The following is a 23,821-nucleotide window of genomic DNA, read 5'->3' on the forward strand; positions in this document are numbered from 1 at the left end:
AAGGGGAGAGGACTGAGACCATATGGGGAGTTCAAAGGTCCGGAGAGGGAATGACAAAGAGGATCCCAGTGACAGTCTGCCTGGAAGAGCAGGCCTGAATGTTTTCCTTCCAGACTTCGAAAGAGGGATAGGATATGTGATAGAGTAGCAGTTATAGTAGATGGGGGAGATGGAGCGCCCCATGGAGAGGGAGAGCAGAGAGATGGAACAGGGGAGAAGAGAGGGACAAAGTGACTGCACAAGATACTAAAAAACTCACCAGGCGGCCTAGCAGCAAGACAGGCGCAGACGAGTTAGGTGCACAGGAAAGGAAGTCCTTCAATTAGATGCTCACAAACTGTGCCTTCCAAACAGTAGGTGGGTCTCTGGCTGTTTCACAGACGAAAAGGCAAATGCGGGCTCTGCAGCCACATCCAAAGAACTAAGGCAATAATGGACCCAGGGGTCCCAGGATTAACTTCAGAGTTTCGGCAGCAGTGGCCAGCGCTGCTAACTTGATGCCTGGGTAACACTTTCTTGAAAGTCACACAGCAGATCAACGTGGCGACATGTGACATTAGCTTCAGGGCAAGCACTGAGTGTCCCAGGCTCCACAGTGCAGCATCTGCTGCATTTCCAAGCCACGTAGGAAACTGCAGGTCTGGTTACGTGGGGCCAAATGGCAGCACCAATGCTTCATGCTGGAATGGTGTGCTCCGTCCCTTTGTCTGTTGCAGTGGTACACTGTGGCTTCACCCCCCACTGTGAGCCCCTGCATCCTTCGTATTGACCAGAGGTTGTGCCCACTCCTGGGCGGCCGCTGGAGTTCCTACCCCCAGACAGCCCCTCTGTGGGTCCTACAACACCTCACTGAGCCCAAGTTCAGGTGGCTGTGTCAGGTCCTGAGGTTGAACTTGTTAACTGTATGGCTGGAGGTGATTTAATGAGAGTGGTTTCATGTTTACATTGACCCCGTGGCTGCCACATGTCTCTGTGCTGAGACTCGCCGCACTGAGCACTGCTTTCTCTACTCTGCAGGACTCGCATGCCGGAGACCTGAACAGGGTGCAGTGCCCGATTGGCCACGATCGGCTCCCCGTCCGCACCTGCGGATATTGGGACACTCACTGCAGTGTCACCGGTCTCAGTGAGGGTGGCAGTGCACAGCCGGCATGCATGCCAGTACCAGCGTGACTGCTTCTCCCCTGCTCTCTGGCTTTCTCAACTCGGCTCGGGGAGGGCAGTCCCTCCCAAGCAGGGAGCTAGTCCTCTCTGTTCCTATGCCTGTGTCCCACTAGCGTTATTGCCCCGTCGGGGGCTCCTGATGCTTTACGCCCCCCAGTGGGTGAAGTGAGTTTCTTCGTCTTCTTTCTCCACCCTCTGGACAGTGCAGACTGTTTTACATCTGCCGCACCTCCTCACCACTGGTGTGTCATCAGCAGGTTGCCGTCAGGGATGTTCGCTACCCCGCCTGGCCAGCAAGAAACTTTGAATATCTCTTCTTTTTGGCCTGGTAGTATTTCTGGACCTTGACCACATGTGCCGTGTCCCCCTTCTGACAGCCTTAGGTATATTTTGGTGGGCCAGGCTCCTGAAGTCCACTGTTTCATGGCCACTTAGTGTGGTTCATGGCAGAGCGACGCAGGAGACTGCTACTCCATGTCACGCGCCGGACGTTAATGGGTGAAAGAGTTCAAGTAAATCTCAACCCCTTCAGATTTTGGTCAGTTCAACCATGTTTTCTCGAGGTTCCGTAGGCCCTTTAAGCGAGGTAACACTATATGGGATGGATGGGGATGCAGAATTTACTCTTACACAAACAATAGGACCGACTCAGGATGTTAGCAAAACTTAGCTGTTTTATTTGCAATTGTCTTAAACAGGGAATACAACGAACATCAACTGACGTCTCGCAGTATTTCTCTCAACATGTTACATGAATAAACACATAGTTATGGTAAAAACTCATCATCATTGACATCACAATACGTGGCAAAGTAAAAAAACCTAAGTTGGATTGTGGTTGGTCTATGGGGAACATCTAGGTATACTTTCTATGGGGACTAGGATAGTGATTGGGTCTTTCTAGTCAGGTGGACAACTATGCCCACCCCTAGTGCAAGTCATCTTAGATGTCATAAAATACACAACGTTTCATTGGCTTTCAAACTATAGGGCTCTTTGCTACGTGGCCCTCTACAATTGGTTGGCAAGTGTGTACCCTTCTGGAATATTTCACTCACTAGCAGCACGTAAGCTGGTACCCCAGGTGTTTGTGGGTGGACTTGACCATGCCTCCCCACCTTACTGTCGAGGTAGGTTTTCCTCCCTCACACCTCTCCCCACCCATTTAGCCCATCAACCATCATCACTCCTGCTGTCTGCCAGTCTGCCAGTCGAATTGTCTTTGAACTCGGCCTTGCAAAGTATCACTGCACCTGAGAATAGAAGGGAGTGTTTTTTTTTTAAAACAATTTTTATTTTTTAACACCAGAAACAACCAAATAACAAAACAATCCCATTTCTTACAATGCAACAGTGACATGATTACCATTTTATCCCGGGTCACTCCCCACCGCCCCCAAGCTTACACCATATCACCAATCCAACAACTACTCTGAGGGTATGAGTTGTACTTCGCCTGTCAAAGAGTCGCTTTCTCCTGCTTCGGTCTGAGCCGGTTCAAACAGCATTGCCACTAGTTGTCACCAAGCTATCAGTATCTCTCCCGGGTCATCACCCGCTCTGTGGGCTGCCTCGCCCCATACTACCGTCTCAGCCTCCACCCACTTTTGAAGGTCGTGCCACCACACCTCTACCTTTGGCCTTCTGCTGGCTTTCCAACACATAGCAATCCTGCACTTAGCAATAATATAGGCCAGATCCTTGAGCTTGCATACGTGTTTCAGCCTGCGCAGCCTGGGAAACCGACAAATCATGCACGCCCATATGGATTGTATGTCCAGTTTAATATCTTTCTCTGACAGGTAATGCGCCACCTCTTGCCAAAACCGCATTATTTCAGGACACCCCCAGAACATGTGTATCATTCCCGCATTTACTTCTCCACATTAAGGACATGTCTATATTCCGGCATCTTTAAATTGCGCATTCTTCTGTGGGGTCATATATGCCCTATGTGTTATATACAACTGCATTTGCTGCAACCACGCATTTCTAGATTTTTTTAATGATATCTGCGGGCTCTTACCCATAGCTCGTCACTCATAGGTTCCCCAGCCTTATCCTCCCAGTCCCGCCTTAACTGGAGCACTTCTTTGCCAACCCGGGACATAAGCAGCTCGTAATGGTGTATGTGTGCAAGCCGGTTCTGTTAACACCCTATCTAACTTCTTCCCCTCTGCCCTCCCCTTGCCCAACCTGACCCCAACCTAACCTGGCTCCTAAGCTTCTCCTGGGAGGTTGAGGCCTCTGGTCGTCAAGATCACTCCCTCATATCACTAGCAAGGCACCACTTCCTGTGCGCCTTTGTAGCACTCGGGCCCTACCTCCCTGCTGCAAGTGGCTGTTCTGACACCCCTTCATTCTGTTGGGCTTCACCACTTTGTGTCTCTTCAGGCCTGTCCTCTACTTCCCAGTCCTTCAGTGCGCATCCGCTCAATTACAGCTCATGTGGTCGCTCCAATTTTCTATGAGCGTCTGGATCCTACTGATTCATGTTTCGCCTTTATGGAGCTCTGTCCACATATGTGTCCTGCCTGGGTGCATCAGGCGCAGCGCGACCTTGACATGAATGTTACGTATTTTGGTTGCCTTGCCTGGCTCTTATGCACTTGGAAGTGCATGCAGCAGTGGCTTACAAGCTGCTCGTGTTAAAATCGGGTCTGTTGCAATATTCCGGAACAAACTCTTACTGTCATACGCCCTGTAAAGTCCGAGGGCAATGTGCATAAAACTTGCTTCCCTGTTTGTTACGGTTCCACTTCCTGGTAGCCTCCTCCTGATGGCTCTCAAGCATGCCACGTGCTCCGGGTGTATTGTGTCTCTGGGCACCGGTGGATCATTGCCCTTCTTATTGCAGCCATCATACAAGCCCCGAATTTCAATTTGCTCCGCTCCTCATACTATCATAATGACACGGGCCCCTTTGTTTCGGTGTCCAGGGCTCTGTGTATATCCCGCAGTGCAGCCGTGTATCTTAACGTCGGGTCTGGCGCCCCATGCAGGCAGCTGCGATTGCTTGATTAGGTCCCAGACTCAATTGCTGTACAGACCACACGCAGCTCATCCCCTGGGGGCCTTTCCCGGCTATACCTTCTGAGCAGCTCTCCTGTTTGCTCCGCTAGCACCGTTAGGGATCCAGCTCCGCGCTGCTCATTTCGCCATCACGCAGTTTCCCTTCAGTTCTATGAAACTGCAACTGCAGCAACATTCATTTCAAGAGACAGTTACTGATTATCTGAGGCAGTATTGTAGCGGGCAGGCACTACCCTTATCCGCTAGTAGTGTTCGGGAGTCCCAACTGCTTTCTCTTATTCCTCCGCACTCGCTGCAGCCACCCAAGCCGTCTTTTGTTCTCCGGCGCTGGCCATCTTGTTCTGATTTCCTCACCGCTGCTTACAAACTTGCGGAAGCCCGCTTCAGGTCATACGTTCACTCCAGATTCCCAGTTTTTTCCTGGACGTGCTCCGTAATTTCACCTTCCTGTCATCCTATTTCTATGCACGAACGCCCATTGCCGATATAGTTTCTTACTCAGGATCTTCACAGATCTGCAGGAGCCCTCTAGGAGACACTCCTTCCTTCATGGCCTCTTAGCCATGCCCCACCAATAGAAGGGCATGTTCGCACTGTCTTATCTTCTGTCTACAGGTAGCTTGCCCAAAGTCTATTTCCATCCACACCATGTGACATGAGGCCGTGTTTTTAGCTCCTTCTTCACCTTTAATACTATTAAATGAATAAAACTTGCCACTCATTGGGCCTCATTACAAGTATGGTGGTAAGACAACAACGGCACTGGTATCGCTACCAGCACCGTTGCTACCGTACCACCATACTACGAGTTCTGCTCGCGGGTGCCCTTGCAGCCACCAGGTCTGGCCTTTTTGCAACTCAGGTCCTAGTTTTCTTAAAATGCGACGTGGAACATCCAGATTCTATATACATATATATAATGGCGGCACCGCCTGCAGTCTATTCTCTACGTATAGCAGACCTTCATGGTTACTAAGTCTACTTGCATTTCAGCATCTGTACAATTATAAAATGTCTTGGATTTTCTGCAGTGCTTCTTTGCACTTGCATTCTTCATTCCGCACATGAAATGTTACTCAATTCTTTACTTCGTCATCAGATTCTATAAGGTTTATATACTTTCTTCCTTGGCATCTCTTCTTGGCGTATCACCTCTGCTTCATGCAACGTCAACAGCCTCTTGCCTTCACTGCTTCACACTTCTTCAGGAACATCCTTTAAGAGACTGTCATTTCTCTGCGTGTACATCATATAGGGCTTTCTCAATGGATACCTTGTTTCGCAAACTCTTTGTGGAATAGGTACCATTATTGGCGTCGTGCATGTCGCAACTTCCAGTTTCCAACATGTAGGCAAAATAGGGGTGGGACTTCTGGTAGAGGCATTTGGCTCCTCCGCCACACTCCCCCCACTGGTTGATTCATCGACCATTCTCCCATCAGTCTTCACATCTAGACATCCTCATCTGAAAAAGTGCTTCCTTAAAGTCCATACCTTTATTACTCCTTTCAGAGATCCTGTTGATTTTAAATGGTCATCAAAGCTCCAGGTCATGTGACTACATTGTCCATTCGGGCTACAGTAGATCCGTCTTCCCACATACTTCTTGTGGTTTCTTGGATACATAAACTTTGTTCCCTCAGGTGCTAGAATACTTGCTTCTATATATTTTCTGATTTCTTCACATGTCAACTCTTAGGTCCAAACCCAGACTCAACATTGATCATGATCTTCATTTCTACTATTTCTTTTTTGCTGTCTACTTGTACTGTGTGATTATTATTCTGATCACACAGAATCCAAAGATGAGCATCGCTAATGTGCACCAGGAAACTTGGAAATATTCACCATCCATTGTGGAACTCATGAGAAGATCGATGCAAACCAGCTGTCATCTGCAATATCTTCTGTTTCATCTTCCATCTTCATGTGCAAGTTTGTTAGCAACCTTATGGCCTCTGTCAAGGACACATTTTCATCATCATGAGAAGGTATGAATGTGAAACATGATTCTCCAATTTTGGCACAAACACCTCCATCCATTGCTATAATCATATCCAAGACATATCTGTTCTGGAGAGTCATCAGTCTTATGGCTCTCAATTCTTCCGTGATAGCATTGAATCCCTTTATGGTAGTGTTGATCGTCTGCAGGAGCTCCCAGCGAGTGATTTGCAAAGACTTTGCATTCGCCATCGTCTGGATCCGTGGCATGAAGATAGTCATGAATACTGAAGCAGTTTGACTGAACAACATGCTTCTATGGACTTGACTGAAAAGTAATTCTGCCTTTTTGTTCGATTGCGGAATTCAACGGATCTCTTCTTCCTCATGTGGACATCAGCTTTTCTGAAACTCTCCAATATTCAAGTCACTCTTCGGAATCGCCAATGCTGGAACATGAATGAGTACTATGGAACACAGCCCTCCCCAGTCTTTGGGCAACTTCATAAACACTCTTGATCCGCAGGCCGATGCGTGGTCCATTATCACTACTGTTCCATCCTTCATGCCTGGTACATCGAAAATTCAGCTGCACTGTTGATTTATTCCAAACTTTCTTGTGCCATTGTTTCTGAAGCATAGCTCTGCATTAGCTAGAGGTACTATCTGTAACAGGCCTCCTTTATCATCAACCACTGTCAGCAACTTTGCAATCTTTGGCCTATGATGTTTGCATTAATTCTCTGCAGTATCTATAACTGGCTCATAGTATCCTGTAAGTGCTAATGCGTTACATATAATCAGGCCTCAGCCCATCCCTCTGGAGTAAACACTATCCCCTTGATTTGCAGCTGACCTCTCTCCTTGCATCTTCATATTTCTTCGTAGTTCTTTCCTTGACAATTACATTTTTTGTTTACTTTCTATCTGATTCATACTGCATTTATTCCAGGCTGTTCATATCTTATCACATGATCTCTGGTTTGGGGTCTCTCTCTTGTCTTTAAATATAGCACATAGTCATCTCCTTCCGGGGCTGTCTTCTCAGTCAACCATAACAAGGATTCTCTTCAACCCTGGAATTGGCCTCTCGTATGGCAGAGTGCAAGGTGCGTCAGGCAGTGAGCTTTCTGGACTGCTACTTCTATAGCTATGAATATCTTTGAATTCCCCATGGCATAAATTATGAGAGCACAAACATAGCAACTCTCCTTGGACGTTCTCTCTCCCACCTTATTCATGTGCTGATACCACATGTTATTACCCAAGTGCGCTGTGCTGGCTAGATAATTGTTTAATTCACAATCATCTTCCCTTGTACTTCTCCTGTGTCTCCCTCTTGCAAAGTGAGTTCTAGCATAATGCTCCAGAAGTATATCAGTAATGGTCCTTCCTACAGGGGGAATCATAGGAACACTTGTCATAGAACTGGGAAAATGACAAATGGTATTGGTCTTTCAGTAACAGACAATTCTGTGAGAGTCACTGGAGTGGGAAGAATCAAAGGGACTTCTACCTTGCTTGGACGAATGAAGTAGACAGTATGGATTTGCAAAATCAGAAAAACAATGATAAATGCTGAGCATGCCCAATCATGCACCAATACATCAATCCCCACCATCGAAGATTTTCCACACGTCGTTGAGTTTATTCACTTTCCAAAACTGTGCCATTTTCAACAGGCCTCATTGTGCCTGTATACTGTTTTAAGGAAGGAAAAAACTTTTTAATCAGGCAACTCTGTTAAATGGTCCGGTAACTGCAGGATCTGTTCAACTATTGCCACAAGCAGCCTCCCGATCGCAGGGAAATTTTCAGGATCATGCAGAAAAGTGTGAATATCAGTACTGCGCCCAACAAGAGCAGGGTAAGTTCTAAGTATAAAAACGAAAACAGCGAGAAGGAGCCTATGGGCATCGGCATCTGCCAGGACCATTGATTTATCTAAACAGAAACTCAGTGAGGAACGAGTCTGGAAATTGCTCCCCTTTACAGTTGTCAACTCCAGGTCTGGCATGTTTAGTACATCAATACTTTCTAAAGTACAATTCAAAGGATTCCTGTGACTCAAGATTTGAGTTTGCATTCCTGCTATAATATCTATACGAGTGTCTAGGGTGAGCCACAGTCCAAATGCACACTTGCATTTATTTAGTCAGCATCCTTAGCGTCCTTCTTCCTCGTCATCGATCAGGTCTGCACATGCCAAACTTCTTCTCCTTGTCTTGCTTCTGAATTGATATTCAGGGGTGCGTCGGTCTCACCAGTTTATGTTTTTACGTCACTCAAATGGATCCAGGTGCGTCTCTCTTGGACTTTCACTGCTGAGGGAGTAATGTTTTCTACATTATAGAAACCATTAAAGCGTGGCTCGTGTCACTTACTGGTGAAATTACACACTAGGGCTGGATCTCCAATAAAAAGTCTAGGTACAGGAAATAGTTCTTGAATTAGTATTTATTTCATTTATATAGCGCGCCAGGCCCAAGGGCATCTGGGCGCATCACTTAGTTTCAGGCATGGTACAGGCAAGACATTTGAATTGAATATACAGAAATATACAAGAAATACAGGAAATATACAAATGTACAGTAGCAGGTTATAACAATAGGCAGTTAATGCTATAGTTTATGACTCTAGTGCAGAGTCACGGTAAGTCGTGGGTAGACAACCAGGCTTTGGCTTTGCGCTTGAAGGCTGGGAAGGAGGATTCAGCTCCAAAGGGATTAGGTAACGAGTTCCATAACTTGGCTGCAAGGACTGGGAAGCTGCATCCACCAGATCTTTGGAGGTTGAAGCGCGGGATGTCAAGGCAATTGGTTTGGGAACTTCTGAGTGGACTTGCAGTGGTATGTAGTGTAAATCTGCTGGCTAGGTAGCTCGGGGTTTGGTTGGCAAAGCTTTTGTGTGTGAGTGCAAGTGCTTTAAGAGAGACTCTTTGGGAGAGCCAACGGAGATTCCGTCTAGAGTCAGAGATGTGAAGGTTCCTAGGAATGTTAAGAGCCGCTCTTATTGCATTGTTTTGGATGATTTGTAATTTTTTAATATTGCATTGGTTGGTTCCCAAGTAGAGGGCATAGCAGTAATCAATTTTGGATAGGACCAGAGTCCTGGCTAGTGTGGTGCAGTTGGCTGGTGAAAGGAAGGGGCGGCATGCTGTGATGAGCTTGCATGTGTAAGATGCTGCCGATGATACTGCATTCGTTTGTCTGGATAGTGAGAGTGAGGAATCAATGTAGATACCAAGCGTTTTTGTATCCTTAGCCACTTTGATGGTGTTACCATCAATGGTGAAGGATTTAAACGATGGGTCAAGCTTGCTAAGTCTTTGGTGGGAGCCAAGGATGAGGAGCTCGGCCTTTTCGTGATTTAAGCACAGTTCATGCTGCGCTGCCCAGGCCTGGATGACTTGATAAATGGCGTTGATGGCTAGGGAGTCCGTTTTGTGGTCTCCTATGATGAGGATAAGCATCTGGGTGTCGTCGGCGTAGTTGGTATATGTGACACCCAGTAGATCCAAGATGTCAAAAAGGTTTTTTTGAATACATTGTAGAGTGTCGGGGATACAAACGATCCTTGAGGGACTCCACAAGTGACTGGAGAGGGTTCAGCAGTGGCAGTAGGGGAGAAGACCCTCATGGATTTATTGTCCGAGAAGTGGGCAACATTTTTAAGGTGGCAGCATAGGATTTGGTGATTTACTAAATCGAAGGCTGCAGAGAGATCTAAGAGGAGTAGGAGGGCCAGTTTGCCCTTATCCTGTAGGTCTTCAATCTGAGTTTTGAGGTCTAAAAGAGCAGTTTCAGTACCGTAACACGGGCGGAAACCAGATTGCCTCAATCCCAGGAGATTATTGGTTTCCAAATACTCTTGGATCTGCAGGTATGCAGCACGATTAAGAATTTTTAGAAGAAAAGGGACCGTGGTGATCGGTCTGTAGTTAGTGGGTATGTTAGCGTCCAAAGTGCGTTTTTTCAGAAGTGGAATAACCCAGGCATCCTTGAGGTTGTCTTCGACAATCCCAGAGCTGAAGGAGGAGTTTATAAATGTGGTGATGAAGGGCGCTAAATTATGTGAGGCCTCCTTAATAATGGTGGCAGGGCATACGCATCCCTGACAAGTGGAGGGTTTAAGGTTATTGATAATGTGTTCAACTTCAATAATGGAGAGAGGTGAGAAGCTAAATGGTTTCAGGGATTCAACGTTGGATTTGATATTAGCCTGAAGGGTATTATGTGACAGACTGGACTGCAGACTGTTTTTTTTCCTCGTTCATTTTGGTTTGGAGGGTGACGATCTACCCAAGAGGGCCTTTTGAATGTTGGCACACCAGATGCTGTCTTTGGAGCAGGTGTCTGGAGGAGTGGCAGGGGATTCCAGTTCTTTTAAGATTTTAAATAACTCCTTGGTGTTAGATTGGGCTAGTTCAATGCGTTTATTGTATGTCTCTTTTTTAGCAGAAAGTATGGCTTCTTTGTAATTTAAGGTAGCTAAGGCAACACTTGCTTTATTGGCTTCCGTTGGGTAGCTCTTCCAGCGTGCTTCAAGAATCCTTTTTTCCTTGCTTAGGGTTCTCAACTGAGGTGTGAACCAAGAGTTGAGGTGGGCCCGAGGTTTGGGTTTTCGTAATTTGGAGGTTGCAATGAGATCAAGTTCTTTTAGCATAGTTTGATTGTAAGTGTCTACCAAGACTGTGGGATCAGAGCATGAGGAGGAGAGATCATTGAGAGTGGGGAGGATGAGTGGGAGTAGTTTGGCACAGGTTATGTTGCGCTTATTTCTTGTGGTGGTGGCTGGTGCAATATTAGGGATAGAGTCGATGATTTTAGTGGGGATGCTGAAGGTGATTAGGTGATGGTCGGTCCATCACATGGTTGATTGGAATTGACATTAGAGTCACAGTTTAAGTAAGCTATCCAATCTCGAGTCCTACCCTTAGAGTGAGTTGGCGAGGTGACCCGTTGGGTGAAGCCTAGGTTAAGTAGTAGGTTGCTGACTTCGTGGGCGGAGGCATCATTAGGGTCTTGGTAGCCTAGATTTAAATCACCTAATACAATGATTTGGGACTTGGTCTTGGTGTTGGTCAGCATAAATAAGCATGTAACTCATTTCCTAACATTTCTTCAGTCTTTTGGGCATCACTTCTGCTCCTCGATGGAGGAGACAAATGTGTTCTCATTCGCCTCCCTGTTACTAGCTCATTGGGTGTGAGGTGGTGGTCCGGCCCAGGCTGATTCCTTAATGCATATAATGCATGGGGCAAGCAATACAGCCATCCCTTCTTCAGTGTTAATTTGAGTTTTCAGTTTCTCACTTTAAGGAAACTGTTGAGTCTCTCACATATCCCGTTCGCTTGCGGGTGATAAGCAGAAGAAAACTTGTGTTTAATACTTAATAATAGGCTAATCTGTTCAAATACTTCATTAACAAAATGGGGCCCATTGTCGGATCTCAACATCTCACACACTCCCCATCTGGGAAAGACTTCTTGGACTAAAAACTTTGCTGCGCAAGTGGCATCAGGGTGTGTACAAGGACCTGCTTTGATCCACCTAGAAAAGGGACATACCACCACTATCATATACCTGTATACACTACATACTTGCAGCATGTCAACATAATCGATATGTAAATGCTGAAAAGGACTGTTCGGTCAAGGAATCACTCCTCTGATCTTTCGCAGTGTATGCCCAGCGGTAAACTTTTTACATACGGGTAAACTTTTGACATAGAATGCAGTTTACTACATAAAGTGCAAAGTGTTCTAACAGGTTCGGTACAAACCAGTCCTCTGCAATAGCTGTGGCAAGGCTTTCCCTAGTGCAGGGTAGTACAACTGTCCAAGCGATACCTTTAACAATGCTATTGTCATCACTGGCTTTCCAGTGCTATCCTGTCGCCATAATGCTTCAGAGGGGTATAAAGAACACCCCCTTCATTCCCACAATTCCTGCTCTTCCTCCGGTGCACTGTCTGAACCTCCATCAACTGTGTTTGTGATAAATGATCATACCCTTCATTTACTGTCATAATCATGGCTACTTTTTCCTTTACATCTGGAGTATCAAAACTTGAAATATCTGGTGAATATACAACCCTTTTGGCCTCTTCGTCTGCGGCTTCATTCCTGGGAGAGATAAAGTCAGTTTGTTTAGTATGTGCTGCGCATTTAACTATTGCAATGGCTACTGGGAGTTGTAGTGCCTTAATAAGCCTCTCCAGTAATGCTACGTGTTGCCATCCGCTCAGAGGTAGCCCCTCCTTTTCCAACATGCTAGCCCTGCATGCACAGTTGACGTCACATAGGCGGAGTCACTGTACACCATTACTTGCTGCCCTGCATGATTTTCGAGCGCAACAATAAGCAGCACTAATTCTGCTGCTTGCGCTGAAAAGTGAGACGTAATTTTGCACTTGCTACCACCACAAATTCACCATTTGCTCTGTCTCTCACCACAGCTGAAGCTGAATGCCTTTCCCCCACTAGTTTGATCGATTTTTGAAGAACCATCAATAAAGAGAAGCTTCCCCCTGCTAACGCATTTTCCTTTAAGCAAAGGATGTCATCATAGAATTTCTCGTAGTTAGCGCAATCATGCACATGCTCACCCTCTACCATAGGTTTGGCTATAAATGTTGCACAAAGGAAATGGTGTCACCTCTGTCACGTTGCGCAACCCAAACTAGAAATAAGGCAGATACAGGTACAACAGATCTATATCAGTGCTTAGATACAATAGTGCGAGTCAAGCTGGAAATCATGGCCATCAGCCTAAATGGTTTTATAAAGTTTATATGAAACAGATCTGCCGACACATGTTTCGACCCCAAAACCAAGTCTTTTTCAAGGCAAAGTGTAATTATGTTGAGAAATAAGTTGAAAAGTATATGAACGTGTAGGCCTGCTTGGCGGTACAATTGCGGGCAAGAAAGTGATGCTTAAGCAAACCGAGTCTAAATAAAGATGTAAGGCGTAAGTAAACTGGGCTGGGTCAATGCCAGGACACCGTGTCCAATCGAAACCTAATGTTCCGGGGTTGGATCCATTAGGCCTTACATCTCTATTTAGACTTTGTTTGCTTAAACATCACTTTTCAACTTATTTCTCAACATAATTACGCTTCCCAAAAACTGTTGCATGTGTTTCACTGTGTGCAGTTTTGCTGTTTTCATAATTGCCTCAGCTTTTTCAGGTGTGACCCTCTTCCCTTCATGTGAAATAAACTGGCCTATATATAGCACTTCTTCTTGACAATATTGCAACTTCTCTTTGTCTACCTTATATTCCTTATCTGCTAGGATAGTCATTAACTGAATTGAGTGTTGTCTACACTCATCATCTGTTGTGCTACAAACCAAAATATCATCTACATACTGTATCACAACGCTTTTCAAATCAATATTGCTTAAGTCCTTCTGGAGGACCCTATTAAATATCGATGGAGACTCACAATATCCTTGGGGCAAACAAGTGCTTTCCAGTCTAGTTTGTTGAAACGTGAATGACGTAAGATCTTGGGAGTCCTTATGCAACAGGATTGAGAAAAATACATTTTTCAAGTCAATCACTGTAAAATATCATGCTTCTGCTGGGATACTAAACAATATTATCACTGGGTATGGACCTAAAGGGAATTCTGTCCCTACAATCTGGTTAATTGGTCTCATACCTCGAATAAATATCCACGGCCCTCCCTTCGATTTTCTAATTGGCTACACCGCGGTATCACACAGTGACTCTGACATCACTAAGATTCCTTGTTCCATCAGTGCTGAAATAGTCTTAAAAATACCCTCATCCACCTCGTGAGACATGGGGTACTGTCTTGCTGGAGGTAAATTGCTCCTGGCTTCAGCTTAATCTTAACCTCCCATACCTCCTTCAATAGGCCTATGTCATAGGGGCCTGTAGTCCATAAAGAGTTTGGTACCTTTTCCAAGTCTTCATCAAAAGAATGCTGGACATCAATTAATATATACCCTTCCCCAATGGCAATCACTGTCCTTCATGGCCCGCCCTCATCATCGGTTCCTTCGACCATGGCCATCTCCCCTCACACTATGGCTGCATTTAACACTAGGGGAATAGTCTGTCCCTCCTCTTCGTCCATGGGTATCTGTGGCCTTAGCAAAAATTCACCAGATATTCTCATAATCTTTCCCACTAAGCCGGGCAGCCATGTCAGCAGAATGCGTACCCCGTAAAGAAAATCATCTGGCTCTAGCGGCATTCCTCGCAGAGCCATTTGCTCTATAAATGACAATATAAATTCGCCCACATTCATATAATGTATCCCTGGAGTAGAACACACTATGGCTTCATCGGTAAAAGGAATCATCATATTAAGCATCATCATTAAATCTCGTCCAAGGATGTTAACTGGTGTCTGCCTTGAATACAATAATGGAACAGTCATGTCACACTCTCCTATGGAGACTGGTAATTCATCAGTAAAAGGAACGCAACTCGTAGCTCCAGAGAAACCTTGAGCATTCATGGCATTTCCCGACATTGGGTATTTTCCCTCTTGTATACATTAACGAGTAGCCACAGTGTCTACTAAAAAAGAAAATGATTTGCCTCCTATCGTCACATCAACCCTTGGTTCCTCTTGGGGGTCTGGTGTTACTGATAGTACTGAAGACGTCAAGTCGCCCTGTGAGCTGTCCTATTGTAGGTACATGTATATCCCTTTACCTGTAAAAGGACTTTCTCCCACCACAGTGACACCCCCTACTCTTGGTGTTAATATCTGTCCCGTGTTTGCATTCTGCTGCATTTGCATGTGTGCTTGTTGTGCCTGTCCTTGCAGTGTATTCAATGGTGCTTGCTGTGGCTGCAATGCCTGCTGTATTTGCAGCACTTGTGCTTGATACACTGTCTGACATTGGGCAAGCCCGTCCCTAGCTTGTGAACTATATGCTGGAGGATAAACTGTCCCCCTCTTGAGAATTGCCCATTCTGTACATACCTTTGGATTCCACACATGCGTGCAGTGTGCCCTGTTATGCCACATGTCCAACATACACGAGGAGCTCTTCTGATTTGTCCCTCTTGATTAAATCCTCCTTGTACATTCTGATTATCATTCTGCATATTCTGAAAACTGCATTGATTATTCTGAAAACCACCCCTTGCTCTATAACTCATTCCTCTGGTTTGTGGCATAAATCCATTCCCTCCTTGATCCATTTGGCACTGACTATTCGCCTGTGATGCACCCACTGCTTGCTGCATTCCCAATCTGGCTCCGTTTTTCAACACCGCCCCTTTTATGGCATATTTTGACAATTTCTTCTGAACTAACTTCGCCTCAAGTTTTCTAGCATCTTCCTTCTTATTATTTTTCTCTTGCAACAACCGACAGTGATTCACTTTAGTCAGCTGTATTTCTGGCCATGGCTTCACTTCCATTCCCACTAGTTTCTTGAATTGTCTCTGTACCTGTTCTGGCAATCCTTGAAATAAAATGTTGTAGAATTATGCCACTGTCTTTCCCCATGGTTCCCACGTTTCAAGAGTCCACAGTTCCTGAACACTTTGAATGTAAGTGAGCAGATCTTCATCTTCTCTCATATTACGCGCCATAATTGCACCCATACCTGACGTATCAGGATACTGCACCCTAAGTGTTCTCCAGACATCTGTCCTACAATTTTTAAATGGCGCTCCATCGGGCGCTGTGTTCTGTGTCGTGACACTTGAGTATCCTGCTCTCGTCCAAATGTCATCAGCCCTTTCCCCAAGAATGTCTGCTAGGAGACCCTTAATATCCACTATTGCTAGAGTGTTTCCCCTGTCATTTTCTCTAGTTCATAGATCAATTTTCCCACACCCACTATTAAACGGGGACGTTTTCAGCTTAAATTATCCTTATCCATTTGTGGCCAAGGAATATACTGCGGTCTGGCCCTTCCTTTCTCCAATAAAGGGAACTGCGTGAACCCAAATCCACAATCGGCTCCCATTGTCTGCCTATCCATAGTGGGGACAATGGTTCCTCATCGCCTTCTACCTGGCAAGGACGTCAGCCTGCTCACATATGGTGGTGACTCTCCCTTCTCGCTATGCGATCATCCTTTAGGACGCTCTGGATACACTACAGGATCTTGCGTCCTATCTTTAGGCTGCTCTAGCAGCCCCTCTTACTTCCTTGTCTGTCTGCAGACATTCTTCGTGGCCGCATGCACTTCCTCCCTCTTCCCCACATAGATATATCTCCATTCCCTTGGCCTCCCGATTTAATGCTTTCCGTTAAGTCTTGATAGGCTTTATCGGTCCTATCCCTGATACTCCCTATGTCAAAATTCTCTTCAAGGTTTACCCTAGACGGCCCTGACGTTGCAACCTGTAACGGGAGGAGCTCCTCTATATTGCCCCATGACATTACTGCACTCGGTTCCATCAATTCTTTGTGAATCGATCAATATCGCGCTACCTCTGTCTCCTTTTTTGCTCCACTTCTTCATCTAATTCTCTTTGCTTTCTCACTTCCCATCTAACTCTTTCATCTTCATGTCTTTTCTCTTCTCTTCTTTCGTTTGCGCTACGCTTCTCTTCTTCCCTTCATCTCTGTATTCTTTTATCCCTCAATTTCTCTGCTTCCTCCTCTTCTCTCTTTCTTTCTTGCCTATCTTGTTCTTCGATTGCTCTCTGCCTGTTGTCATACTTCCTTTGCTCCTATGCCCTTTCCTCCTTCTTTTGCTGTTCTTCCTGATACATCTGTTCTTGTCTCTGCCTACTGTTTCTCTTACGCTCATCCTCTTTCAGTCGCTTTTCTCGTTCTTTGGGCCTCATTACACGGTATGCGGTAAGGGTTTACCGGTACCGGTAAGGGCACCGGTACCGGTAAAACCTTACCGCCTTACTACGAGGTCCCTTTGCCGGACCCAACCTCAACCGCTGGTTTTACCAGCCGTTAAGGAACGGGCCCGCAAAGGGACCTTGGTGCTAATTACGGTACCGCAATTTGCGGTACCGTAATTACCTCCTTCCCCATTCCCATTGAGCACTATGGGGGCAAAAATGGGAATGGGGAAGTGCCTTGGTGAATGGGGAATTACAGGCCCTGCTCACCTTGGAGTAGGCCGGTAATTCCGAAATCCACCAAGGCGGACACGGTAAAATACCGGCGGCAACCATGGCGCTAATAGCGCCATGGTTACCGCATACCGTGTAATGAGGCCCTTTGTCTTTTCTATCTTGCTCGTCTTGATCTTCCCTTTGCCTAACTTCCTCGATACATTTCCAATCAAGTTTGAGTAATATCTGTCCTCCCATCCATTCGTACTGTACGAGCATTACCTCGTCAGCTTTATCCTTTTCTCCTTTCCATCTCATAATCTCTCGTTCTGTGTCTGTAGTTACATTCGATCATTCACTTTTCCCCTCCTTGTTCTGTAAGATCTCAAAGATCTCCTCCTGTCTTCTAGTCTCTTCTGGATTATCGTCAGTGCTATAAGCAGGCGGTTCATATATTTGATTACTGTACCCTGTCGCCGCTTTTAGTTCCTTTAACAGGTACAATGCTACATCTTCTGTACTGCCATCATTCACTGCGGGTGAGGTAAGGGGAGCAGAAGGCTCAAATCCTTCCTCCCTACAATGAGTAAGCATCCACTCCCCAGGCAGCGGGTCCTCCTGGTCCTCCTGATACAATTTCCAGAGCTCTAAAACGGCTAAACTTTTCTCAAATGTTTTCCCTGTGTATGCAGCGTGCAAGGCGGTGTGGTCATGTGTTCCAATACCACTTTTGAAAGCGATCCCCCTTGTGACCATGGCATGAACATTTTGTCTGCTGTGCCCTGTACCCACTTACACTGTACTGTTTGAGCTTAGGTATATGTTTTGGCAGAGTTTTACAGGGAAACGAAGGTTGTAGAGTTGCACACTAGATGTGTGTGTCGTTCATAGAAAAAATTGAAGTGGTACTTAAATTTAAGGTGCTCCTGTGTGTGTCTCGGCTACACGACAAGTGATAAAGTAAAGAACAGGGGTCCACCAAAAAGATTGGGAGACAACTACATGACACACTTTTGTCTGATATTAATCATCAACGATATCAAATGGAAATTAATAAAACCTTTGGGAGTAAATCAAAAGAATCTAAAAAATTGACGATTTAGAACAAATCTTAATGAGAAATACAAAAATCGTAAGTGTCAAAAACATTCATGAGATGTCAATAAAGCAGTACATAAGTTTGTAAATACAAACTATAATATGTTTACAAAGTTAACATCAAAATCACAATTTGCAGGGTGAAATTAACAATTGTTCAAAAGAAAATCAATATTCCCAAAGTATCAAAATCTATATGATCTCATGAAAGGAACACAAACAACGTCATGGGGATGTGAGGTGGAGTGTTGTTCCTTGTGCGTACAATGTGTTTCGGGCATTGCCTTTCATCAGGTACAGGACATAAAGAGATTTCGGAAATGAATAAATAGATAACGTGTGTTTTAGAATTTACATACGGTAGGATATGAATGGAAAGCTCAATTTTATGATTAGACTAATTCAATAACTGACCTGTGTTCCGCAATTGTTGCCTAATTGTCGAGGTAAGTGATCAATTTAATGTAAGCCGACCATGGTCTTCTACCGAGGTTCTGGAAAAGAGATGGAAGAGAGAATGTGTAGCCAGACTTTTTTGTGACCGTGTGTGCGACCAGTTGCTCTACGAAAAAGCGATGAGTCCCACACCACGTTCTTGTATAAGTGGTACAAAAGTAAAAGTGTAAAAGAGTATCTACACTCACCCTCAGGTGAGTCAGCCATGCGAAAGGATCCGTGCATGGAGGAACTCGCCCTTGAGGTTTGTCTTTGAACTCAGGCAGAACTAGTTTGAAACGTCTGCAAGGAAGCAAGCAGAGCATGATAGAATTAGCCTGCATATATATTTCAATGAGCATCTTAAACTTACAGTTGTGTCAACGAACAATATAAATCGGATGGTACTGAGCTCACCATAACGTGCTGCAAAAGCGGGCGATATATGTGTGAGGTCTTCGCACGGTGGATCTGTGTGCAGAATAATATGGGAAGATCAATGGGACGGATTGCGTCCGTGAGACCTGGGGGTTTGAAGGGATGAAGTCAGTAGCTACAAAACATGTAGTACAAAATAGTATGAATTGTAAGTGCAGCTTTGCTGCTTACCTGTGCGTTGCAGTTTGTACAGCGTTCGGGATGATTTGTCTGAGGTGATCAATTGGACTGTCTCCAAACCTTAAGCGAATTGTGCTGTCCCACATGCACAACAAAGGCAAAACCCTAGACTTAGTATTCACATCATCCCCCTGCATCACCTGTGCAGACCCTATACCACTTGACTGGTCTGATCACGCCACCATCCCATTATCAGTCACCCACTCAACTACTGCTCACAAAGGTCAGGCTAAACGCCCCCTCACTCAATGCTGCTCATTGAGATCCTTCCCAGTCGATGAGCTGTAAGCAAACTTTACAGACTCCCCAGCCACAGGGAATACCTCCTACCTCCTGGAATTATTCATCAACTCTGCCATGGAACTGGTGGACACTCATGCCCCTCTCAAATCCAGTCAGACTAAAACCAAACCATCCGCTCCATAGTACACCCCTGAGATAGTCTCAAACAAACGCTCAATCAGAGCCCTAGAGAAGCAGTGGTGCAAAAACCACAACTTGGGAGGCCTCACCAACCGGAAATCTCTCAGTGCAAAACGTAGGATTCTGATTACCGAGGCCAAATTTGCTTACTACTCCACCACCATTGCAGCAGACTCTAATCAGAGCAAAGCCCTCTTTCAAGTAGTAAAGCATTGTACCAAACCCTCACCCGACCCTGAGGTACCAGCAACTTAGGAAAAATGCAACAGAATCAACACATTTTTATTGAAAAAATGGACAAAATCCGAGAGACCATCGATATCAAACTCTCACAGTATTAGCATGCCCTGCACCCTGGCATGCACACTGCCCTCTGGATTGAATTCTCTCATCTCTTTGGCATGGATCTCCTAAAAATGATTGCCTCCCTCAAACCTACTTCTTACTCTGATTATCTAATTCCGTCCTCCATCATTAAACAATTGCTGGTCCCCACGCTTAATGCCCTCCTCAGCATCAACAATGCCTCCCTCAAAGAAGGTTCATTCCTGGCCCCCCACAAGACTCGTCTCATACAACCTCTTTTGAAAAAACAAAACCCTAGATCCAGATGACCTGGCCAACTACAGGCCCATTACGAACCTCCAATTTATTACAAAATCTTGGAAAATGTAGTTGCTATGTAACTACTCGCCAGAATCGAACAACTTCACCTCCTGAATGACTATCAGTTAGTGTTTATCCCCAAGTGTAGCATCAAGACAACTACCATCCAGGTGGTGGATGATGCTCTCTAAATATTGGATAAGGGCGACTCATGCCTACGCATCCTCCTTGATCTCTCGGCTGAATTTGACAGCATTGATCACCACATAGTTCCCTCACTCCTTACTGTATGGGATTCTCTCGCAATGTGCTGAATTGGTTTACCTCCTACCTCTGAGGCAGACACCGGGCTGCCCAGATGAACTTGTTGTGTTCTACCCAACTCTGTGTCTTCTGCAGAGTCCCCAAGGCTCCAACCTCTCAACAATCCTTTTTAACCTTTACATGTAGCCTCTGGGAACTCCCCTCAAAGATCCCAATATAGTCATCCAGCAATGCACAGATGATATTCAGTTGTACACAAGAGTTAAATAGAGTGCAGGACATCATTCATCCCTGCAATTATTTAGACATCATCCAGTCCTGCATGTTGACTGCCTACCTGAAACTAAACCCATCCAAGACGGAAGTCGTCCTCATTGGTCCACCCGCTAAAAAACAACTTGTCCAACAATGGTGCAATGATATGCTGCTAGAAGGATTTGATCCGCAACTCTTAAACTCAGCAACATCATTAGGCTTCACCATTGACAGCAGCCTATCCTTTCAGAAACACATAGCCAAGAAGGCACAAATAGCCCAAATACCCTGACTCAGGATCTCTACCCTTTGAAAAATCAAACCGGTCATTCCACTGCAGAAATTCCAGACCATTATGTAGGCCCTTGTCGTCTCGCACATTCATGGGTAAAATGCTCTCCTGATAGGGCTCTCAGCTGCTCACTGGGCTCCCCAAAAAGCAGTCCACCACGCTGCAGTACGTCTTATTACAGGAGCACAGAAATTTGACAGAAGTACCCCTATCCTACGTGAACTACATTGGCTTTCACTCAAAGCCAAGATACTGTTCAAGACTGCATGTATCATCTGCAAAGTAGCCACGAGGAGCACACCAGTTTACCTGGTGGCTAATCTCCACATATCTAGCGGCACACGCTCTTCGCACAGAAAATCGACCAGCCGGCTTGAATCACAACTCGTCTGCAGAGAGATGGCCTGTGAACAATCCTTCTCTTGCCATGAACCCACCTTCTGGAATTTGACCCCAGTGTCGGCTCGGAATGCCCCCACAATTTCAAAAATCTCTCAAAACTTGACTCTTTCAACAACACCTGACCAAGGACTAATTTGAATGGATGCAATACTGATGCACAGACCTCACAGTACTGCGCTACTGTTAAAAGATGCCAGCCCAAAAGCTGGCTACCCACACACTATACAGCACTCTGCGGCTCTCAAGATAGGTCAGCACTTTAAACAATAGCATAAATATAAATAAAACAAAAATGATAACTTTTATGAAAATGAACAAGCATCTTATCACCAAAATCTACAGCGGGAGCAAACACCAGAACCATCACCTGGAAGATGACACAACATATTCTTCAGAGGATGAAGATTTGTCTAACCCAGCTACAGTCACATTGATGGATGGGCATGGGGAATAGTAGGGGTGACTGTGACACGTTATGTACTTCTAGTGCAGGTAAAAGAAATAAGTGTACATAAATGTATAGGGATAGTTAATGAAGGACTATGTTAACACCTATATTGCTATTATTTATTAATCCAATTTCAAAATGCTTAAATTTCACTAAATCAAGTAAAAACAGACATGATTCAAAAACATTACAGTACAATACATTTAAACAGACCCTAAATTACTCCCTATCAAAAACAGACCCTTTACAGCTAAAAATTAATAATCCCTTTGTTGATCACAAAGGGATAATCAATTCACAAATAAATTGCTCATTGCATAACTATATGACAAGATTGTATCCTATTGCCACATACATTACACCCATGTGTGTACAAAGTTCCCTACATGTTTCTGTCCTAAGGAAGGAACCGCTAAACATTCTTCAGGGGAATATCTTCTGGCACAATAGGTAGTTAAAAAGAGCAGGAGTAAGTGAACGTCATCTCTTCTAATCATTTGTTTCTATTAGTATGTAAATCATCTCTTCTAGTATTTTCTTTTTCTTTAAATTATAAAAGCAAATCTGTACTTATTTGTATTTAACTGTAACAAGAATCGGAAAATCTTGTTTCCTTGAAGAGTTAATCTTCAATATTTGTTTTGCTCCAAAATGACTGTTGCATTAACAACATAATCCCAGTTTATCCCTTAATAATACCCACAGTGTGACCTCTTTGAAAAATACAAATACAGTAAAGAGACTTTATTAATTAAAAGTTTATCTTTTACCCTGAATGTGTAAGGTTATTGCCATATCTTAAAAGAGAATTCTCTTTTTATGATATTTCTAGCAAAAATGTATGCAACTAAGTTTCTTTACCGTTATTGTGACAGCACGTTCTAAATTATGGATTTTTTTAGAATGGAGTGAACTAAAAGGAAAATAAAAGAACCCTGCCATCATCTTCCCCCATCCCCGTCCCCTTTTTTAAAATGTTTACTCCCCCAAGCCCTCAACTTACCTTTTTGTGGCTGCTGTGGCACATGCCGCCGCTGCCACACCTTCCTCTCTGTGCAGAACAGCTGCCATGGAAAGGGAATAAGGACTCCGTACGGAGCCCTGCTTCCCTTTCCATGGTGGCCATGTTGATAAAGAATTTTCCTTCAAACAAATGGGACACTGCAGACATCCCGTTGTAGGAAGGAAAATCTTCTTTTTTTTAACACTCCGTGTTGCTGCTTTGGTAACCCAGAGTGCTAAGGGCCTTAACAACCGATCCAGACAGCTCGGGCCTTTAACTCGGGCCCCGGCCGATAACACCCGATCCGGCCTGACAAATCGTGTATTAACGCAATATTATTACCCTCTTGCCCATTCACATACAAGAGGATGGAGCGGTGCTAGAGCATGTGTTTCACCAAGGCATCCACCGATGACAAGGATCCAGCTACCCCCTGACTGACAGATGACAGGCATTACAGGCAGTATGAATCTCTCCTCTCCTGCCAAAATAGTACCAGACCCTGCACACAACCACTATAAATAGGATGATGTGCTTCTAGAGCTGGTAAAGTGGCCCTGCTAGTGAATCGTACCACATGCTCCGGTTGTGCTGGGACAGACATGTAGGGTCAGGAAGATGTTTAGACTTATCCGGACTGAGGGGAAGGGGTGAGGCTCTCTTGCCACAGTATGACTTGTGATGCAGTGGTGTGTTATCCGACACTCCATTGTTGCTATCACTGCTGCATGCTGGTGCTGCAGTAGAAGGGTTTGTGGCACTGTGCTCAAGGTTCTCATTCCTGGTTTACCCTGATTATCTGTCTTCTGGTAG

The sequence above is a fragment of the Ambystoma mexicanum genome, chromosome 6q, assembly GCF_040938575.1.
Source record: "Ambystoma mexicanum isolate Mex_15411 chromosome 6q, UKY_AmexF1_1, whole genome shotgun sequence".
Lineage (NCBI taxonomy): Eukaryota > Metazoa > Chordata > Amphibia > Caudata > Ambystomatidae > Ambystoma > Ambystoma mexicanum.